At 18.5% G+C, this 8,412-nt stretch overlaps 1 long non-coding RNA gene across 1 annotated transcript; it reads right to left on the minus strand.

The window, feature by feature from the left end:
* Positions 1-4,868: 4,868 nt before the first annotated feature.
* LOC133667227 (uncharacterized) lies at positions 4,869-5,937 on the minus strand. The gene is made up of 2 exons (XR_009832529.1): positions 5,404-5,937; positions 4,869-5,240 (listed from the first exon to the last, which is right to left on the minus strand). It is a non-coding gene; the product is annotated as an uncharacterized LOC133667227 (long non-coding RNA).
* Positions 5,938-8,412: the final 2,475 nt, after the last annotated feature.

Consider the following 8,412-nt stretch of genomic DNA (forward strand, 5'->3'; position numbering starts at 1 on the left):
CTGAAATTATAATTTTCGATGATTTTTGGTTTTAAAAGCTTGTGAGGGACATTTTTATGAGGGACAATTTTAAAGTCCTATTATAAAATAAAATTATATATGAAACTATATACTAAATATAAAGGAATGGGATTATAAGTTTAAACAGATGTTTTTTTCGGAAACTCTTTTCTTTTTATGCCTTTTTATATATTTCTTTTTCTTCTTAATTCTTTTCTTCTTTTTTTTTTTATTTCTATTTTTGATTCTTGAATGTTTTTAAAGTCTTGCATTTTCTATGAATGATGCCTATAAATAATATTGCACAATGAAATATTTGCCCATTAAAAACTATTTTGATTGAAGTTATATATTTATTTTTATTTGTTTTATTTAAATTATTTATGATCTTATGAATATTGAATAAAATAATTAAAAAAATTAACATGAAATTGATAGATATTTAATTAGCTATAAATAAAATATCATTGTTACATTGTTCTTTGGAGAATTTCAATGCGAACGAAACGAATAAATATGTTTATATCATGTTCCTTATTGTTTATTTAAACAATTAATTAATGCATTTATAATGCAATTATATAATATTAATGCATTTTGTATTACCATTGACCTGTTAATATTTTGTAGTATTAGAGCAATAAATATAAACCAATAATTTGCTATTTGTTAACATAAAATTAATCTCTCAATATTAATATTATTTTAAAAATAATTTTTAAACCTTTAAATAAAAATAATTATTTTAAGACAAATAAAATAGGGATAAAAAATTTTTTAATGAAAAAATTATTGAAAAAATTCTTTAATTTTTTTATTTTAGTTATATACGTATATTTCGTTATTAACAATAAATCAATACTTATCTCATCTGATAGTTCACAATTTATGAAAAATCTTCAATTATATTATAAGCCATGTTTTTTTTACAAAATCATTTTAATGTAAATTATATTTATATGTGTTTAATAAATAATACATTTTTGAAATATTACCATATTCTTGTTTTGATATATTAATTATTAAATTCATTTATTTTAAAATTTTAAATCCATTTATGTTCTGGATTTTTTTCTTTGAATTTGTTTTACTTGCTATTTTTTGAGAGACAATTTCTACTCTACAAATATAATAAATTTTTAAAGAATCTTATTTTAGTGTGTAAAATAGATAGATTAAATTTTATTATATAATTAATTGTTATATTTATATAATATAATATTGATAATAGCATTATATACTTTTGCATATTTCTTCATCATATTTCTTTATTATCCTATTTTTTCTATCCTTAATAATTTTCAATATATATTAATAATTTAAAAACTTTTCTTTTAACATTTTTATAAATTACAAAATTTTAAAAGATAAATATATCATAGATTATAAAAAAGATAAAGATTTATAAAATTTTCATTTCAATATTCATTTCTAATGAAATATATTTCATTAGAAACGCAATTCATTTTCATGAAAATTTTCGATTATTTCGTTTAAACATGCTAATAATTTATAGTATAATTTAATAAATATTATAATTTCACTTTGTCAGATTATTATTTTAAATGCTTCTTTAATCGAATAACAATTTCTTTTTACTACTTTAATTTTTATATAAAAAAAATATTTTTTATTATTTGTTTTGAATTATTTCATATTGTGTTTATAAATCGGCATCTACATAAATCGCTAAAAATTTTCAATAATAATAATTTTTCTCTTTTACTTTTTAAACTTTCTTCATATATATTTCTTAATATCCATTTTTTAATTTTTTTTGTTGAAGATATTATTTTATGCATCCATTTAGAAGTGATCTGATTTGTATAATTTCGATTTTAAAATTTTAATTTTTTATTATCCAAACTTCTTCATTATTCTTTTCTTTTCTTTTTCGTTTTCCGCGTTTATTTAATGCATTAAAAAATTTTTTTCGACTATTTTTTTAGATTTATAGTTCTTGTAAATTAACTTTGATTTTGACTTAAGAATAAATCGCGTTTTATTGTTGATTTTTATCTGTTTTAAACAATGTCTTAAATTTTTTTATTTGATTATCAAATTATTTCATTTCTACATTAAATATTCTTCAAAATCTAATGTCGATTGCAAAAAATCAAGTTTTTCGTCGAATTTTCTTGCATAATTTCATAAAACTGCATCCTCTTTATAATTTTGACATTTGATAGATTTAATATTTATAAACAGATTATTAAAATGAAGTAATAAAAAAAAGTGCAAGATATTTAACAGGATATACCATACAATATTATTAATCATTATTATTAAATTTTACTTATGTATTGTAAGATTTATGTAGTTTAAATTTAAATTTTGAAACATCCTTTACTTGTTCATTATATATTTGATACTAAAATTAGGTTTTGTTTTCTAAATATGTAAAATCCATTATCATAATGATAATATTAGTTTTTTAAATGTTAGATCATAGATTATATTATTGTTCAGATCAATTATTATTCTTTATTTTATATTATTCTTTATTTCTTTATATTGGATTAATCCATAAAATCGTGTAATTTTGTCAAATGTGAAAAAAAAACCAGATACAAAATCAAATATATTTTTAGGCTGGATTTTAAATTTTGCATATGGTATCATTTGTTCATTCTTACTTTTTTATTTTTTCCTTTATTTTAAATTAATGTGCATCATTATGTACATTATTTTGTATGTACATAATGTACAGTCAAACAAAAAAATAAACAATATTTATTTTTTTACACGAAACTTAATCATTTGTTGATTTTTGTTCTTCTCATTTAAAACATATTACTATACTTTATTTTATTTTTTATTTAAATATTGAATCACTGTTTGATGAGAATTATTTTTTCAGCTAATTTCTAAAATCATTGTAGATTATTAAATATAAGAGTTTTTTGGAATCTTTTTGAAATCTGATGAAATTCTATTATAATGCCATTTATTATTTGTTTACTTTTTTAAAATGAAAAAATCATTTTGTATAGAAATTGTTAAAAATATTATATGTTATGTCGAATACACAATTGTGTTCTACTATAGAATTAAATTTCTGTGAATGTTTTCTGCTATTTTAATTAATTGAACATAAAACTAATTCTTTCTTTGAAGTAATCAAAACTTATAATTTCTTCGAAAAAAAAAAACAACGGATTTGATATATAAGTAATAATGTGAAATTAAAAGAATTTAATTTAATCAAACTATTAATCAAGAATATGACTAATCTAATTTGAAAGACAATTATACAATTAAAAAGTAAAAAATATTCAAATTTAGTTTGTAAAATGCAATTTTTTATTCTGTAGAACAAAATATTTTCAATAATTTCTATAATAATTAAATTTATCATAAGTTAATATTCTGTTATTTATATAATACAATATCCAATACAATTTAAATTTAAATCGAGATAAAGTACAGTAAGATATGTTAGATGAAAGCATAATCAAATATATTTGATGAAAATTTAAAATCAATTTTCTTTTTAAAAACAAAGTTTCATGTGAAAAAAATTTTATTTTATATTTTCGATTTATTTTTTGATTATTTTCTTTGCAATTATGTTATCAATTATTAATTATTTTGTATCTTTAAAGAATAAGCATATTTCTTATAGCAAGTGATATTTATTTATTATTATTTTTTTTTTATATATACTTGGATCGATCTTATATCCGTTATACATAACAGATATATCAAATTTGAACAAAAACAGCATTTTTATTGATAACACAATAATAGTAAAAAAAATAATATCATAGAATCAGTTAAATGATTAATAAAAATTCATAAACTGAATAAATGAAAAGAAAATTAAAATTAATCTATTCAAAAATATATAAGTATATTCTACATTCAATAAATTTTTCTTAAAATAAAAATTAGTAAAAAAATAATTTCTATAAAAGAATATATTAAATATGTTGAATTTTAGATAGAAAACTCATCTAGAAAGATGATAAAACAAAAAAATAATAGACCAACTATATTGGCTATTAAAAGAAAATCGAAGTTCAAATTAATAAGTTTAAATGTTTCATTAATTAATTAAATCAATTTAGATATATGGAACTCTATTCTAGACAATAACTATCACATACATAAAGAAAATAAAAACCACACAATCGAAAATATTAAAGAAAATAAAAAATATATTTTAATTTTATTTCTGAAAATGATGATTGAAAATCTTTCAACATTCTATTAATCAAAACAGAAATATTTCTTCGTAATATATAAAAAGAAAATAAATTCTCACTCAAACAATAAAGTAGATCTCAGCAAGTCATATGAGATTCTTCTTTTCATTTTTAAGTTTTTCTTCATTACACTTAATGTTGAGACTGTAAAAATCTATATTGTTATATATATTAGACTCACGAGAAGCTCTTTCCACTCTTGGGTCTGATTCTTAAAGAATGATGATTAGGAATTTATATCATTATACATGTATTATACATTTGCAATCAAGCAAACAATAGAAAAACATGTAATCGTTAATAATTGGAGAATCGATACATTCATAGTGGGAGTTATAAAACAATAGCAGGGAAATTGTTCAAATCTGAAATAATTCAATACAAAAAATTGAAAAGAACAAAATGTCTAGTGAATATATTAAATGAAATGAAAGATTAAAAAACAGATAATGAAACGAGTGTGGAAATAATAAAGATAATATGTATATTTGTTTGTCTGTAACGCTGCAAAATCAAATAATATTGTTTTTTCTTCTTTTATTTCTTTTTTTATTACTATTTCTTGAAAAAAATTAATCTAAGTTATAACAGGGTACAAAAATTATGCTTATCAAAAAAAAAAAAAGAAATTTTCTTTAAATATAAAAAAAGTCATATAAATGTTTCTTTCTCATTCATTTTTATTATTTATTCAGTAGTTATAAATATTAATATAGTTTTATTTTAAAATAAAAAATAAAATGAAATAAACTAAAATAAAGTAATTATCAAAATAAAAAAATAATCAAATTAAAATAAAAAAAGTAGTATATTAAATTCTACTTAATCTTATCAATATTTCTCATTATTTATTGTTCTCTTGTATTTTTGTAAGAATAATTTTTTTTTATAATGCGAATAAATTGTGAATTGTAGATGTTGTCACTATCACTGATTTATGCAAACTAATTGTTTTTTGCACCGGATCCTGCATTCAAATAGACATAAAAAGTTATGTCTTATGTAAATTGCTTCATATAAATCTATGTATTTCTAAAACGATGAAAAATTATTATTAATAAACAATTGTAAGAAATTGTTTATCTATAGAACTTATTATTTAGTTAAATAGTTGTAGAACTTTATTAAAAGAATAAAGTTGTATAATAAATGTATCAAGATAAGTGCAGAGAAATAAGAATGAAAATTATATTACCATATATTTATAAAATTTTTATTAATTTACAAAACATATTTCCATCGATAATTTTATAATTTTATTGATGATTTTACCGATTTAGTTGTGAGACATACATGCAGAAAATAAACAACAAATAACAGGTTAGTTTCGTTAGGTTGCCAACCTTTTAGCTTTATTAAAAGTTGGCAATATTGATATGTGTGAACGATACGCATTCATGAAATGTATTGATATTACCAATTCATTTATAATTGTTTATGAAATGTTGAATATTTATAATTGATTGGAGAGAATAAAATTTTATTCTTATTATTAGTATAAATCTACAAAATCTTTATTTTAATATAAAAATTAATTTAATTTAATATAAAAATTAAAATAATATAAAAATTAATTAATTTAATATAAAAAATCTGTATTTTTTACTTTAATTTATATAAAACATATTCTATATTTTTATATTTCTAGATATGACATATATCTAATATATCTAATGTCATAATTTTGTTGACGATTTTACCGATTCAGTCGCGACTCACGCATATAAAATAAAACGCGATATTTATCAGTAAGATTTTTCTTTAATTTAATGTGATAAATGTAATGCGATTAATGTGATATGTTATACTCAATGAAATATATGTTATATACAATGAAAATCTTGAAGATTCTAATTGATGATCTATTATTAATCGAGTGTTAATTAGACGATGAAAATTTTTTGATTTTATTAATTTTAAAATTATAATTATAACGTTAAGGGGAGAGAGGGGGGATAAATTTTTTTATTAATATTTAGAAAATATAAAAAAAGAAATATAAAAATATAAAAAATAGCTATTATTTTTCTGGATAATAACAATTTTTTACAAAATTGTTATATGACTTTAAACAATTATTAAATAATTAATTTTAGTTTAATAATATTAAAAAATAATATTAGGAATAAATAGAATTTTATACAGAAGTTTTCAATTAATTGATGTTTTCATTTCTTTTTTAAAAAAGTAAAATCTTAACGAATTCTTAATATTCTAATTAATATTCTATAAATTATTCTATAAATTACTACTTTATAAATTAATATACAAAATCATATGAAATATGAATATAAAAAAAAAAGAAATAATTTATGCTATGTATTTACCATGTTTATTTACAAAATTTTTATTGAGCTGGTATTGGAAAAGTTTTTTATTTAATTAAAGATCTAAAAAATATTTATGTTTTAAGATGATAATAAAATTTTAATATATTCGTAATGTTTTATACATTAATTAAAATTATTGATTAAAGATAATTAATTTGATGATAATAGTTTTATATCAATAGATTTCTGAAAAAATAATAAAATATTTTACATACACGAGAATGAAAGTGATTAAAAATGATTAAATGAAGTTATGCACATATCTCAGTAATGAAATTACTGTTATCTATAAAGATTAATGAATATCGAAATTATATTTATCATTTCTATAAATGTTATATGTTTTTAATTAAACTCAAAGTTATTGATATCATTATAAAATCAAGTTTCAATCGACATAATATTTCTAGAAAAATTTCATAGAAGACACAATGGAAACATGATTTTGAAATATCATTCTTTTGACATTTTGAGTGGAAAGAGATTAATACTTAATTATTTAATTTTAAATATTTTAAATGTGTAACAAAATTTAATGTAATTTCAAAATCTTGAAGATAAAATACTTCTAAATCTATACGAGATGTTGAGATCCTCACTAATTTTGGATTGTTGTAATTCTTAATGCTCCATACCATAGAAAAAAATATCTTCTTTTGGTTTAAAAATAGTTTCTAAGGATCTAAATCATTTTCAAAGTTTAATGCAATAAAGTTTGCATTCAAAATCCCAAGAAAATAAATTTATTTCAAGATATCACCGATGTTATTGCATGTTATGCATCACTATTTTCTTTGATTAAATGATCAATATGATATATAGAAATTTCTTTAGCTTCATGATGATATATTTTTCAGTTGCTAATCTCGCAATAAATAAAGGATAAAATCCATCAATAAATAAAAAATAAAATCTATTAAATCAATATTTGATTTTTAACTTCTTTGATTTAACTTTGTTGATAATCTGAGATTTTTTTTTTATACAAATTTTATAATTATAATACAGATTCTATCTGAAGATTCAACTTAAAATTATTAAGATGAATAATACGCAAATTTATTGCAAAAGCATGAGAAAATAGACGAAATAGAAATAATGGAAGAATCACTCGATAAACAATCCAATAAATAATTAAAAAGTTGATATTTTATGTGATGCATACATTTAAAACAAAATGCAATTTCACGAGTAATACAGATAACAGATTTACTTGATTCTTGATTTACAATACTCACAAATTATTTAATTTGTCGAAGAGAATTAATAATGATTAATTATGAAATATCAAAAAGAGAAATTCAAAAAGAAATACAATTATCAAATTACAAAATTTACAATAGCAACACATAAGGTTCAAGATAAATATTTCATTTCTACTGCAAAATGAAGATAATGTAAAAATATTGTATATAGTATTATAAAATCACAGCTTATGAAGTGAATTATTTAAAAGAAAAAGATATATTGATCAAATCAGATATATATTAATTATAAATCCAAGAAAAAGAACTATTGTCAATAAATTACAAAAAAATATTGCTAATGTTAATCATTACATTAATAATATTGTATGTTAATTAAATAAAAATAAAATTTTTAATCATTAAAAAAAAATATAACACTGGTTTGTTGAAATTAGGAAACATATTTTTCTAGTTAATCTTAAATTAATTTTAAAACAACATTAGGACATTTAAGATATTATGTTCAATGTTAGATATTATGTTTAGTTGATAATAACATTATGATCTAGAGACTTTCTTCTAATTGAAATAATCTATTTGTAAAAAAATTGAAAGAATAACAAACATTATTATACAGAAATATTTTAAAAATTAATTTACATATAAAGAATAATATCACGAAGATAT

This window comes from Apis cerana, linkage group LG14, assembly GCF_029169275.1.
Source record: "Apis cerana isolate GH-2021 linkage group LG14, AcerK_1.0, whole genome shotgun sequence".
NCBI lineage: Eukaryota > Metazoa > Arthropoda > Insecta > Hymenoptera > Apidae > Apis > Apis cerana.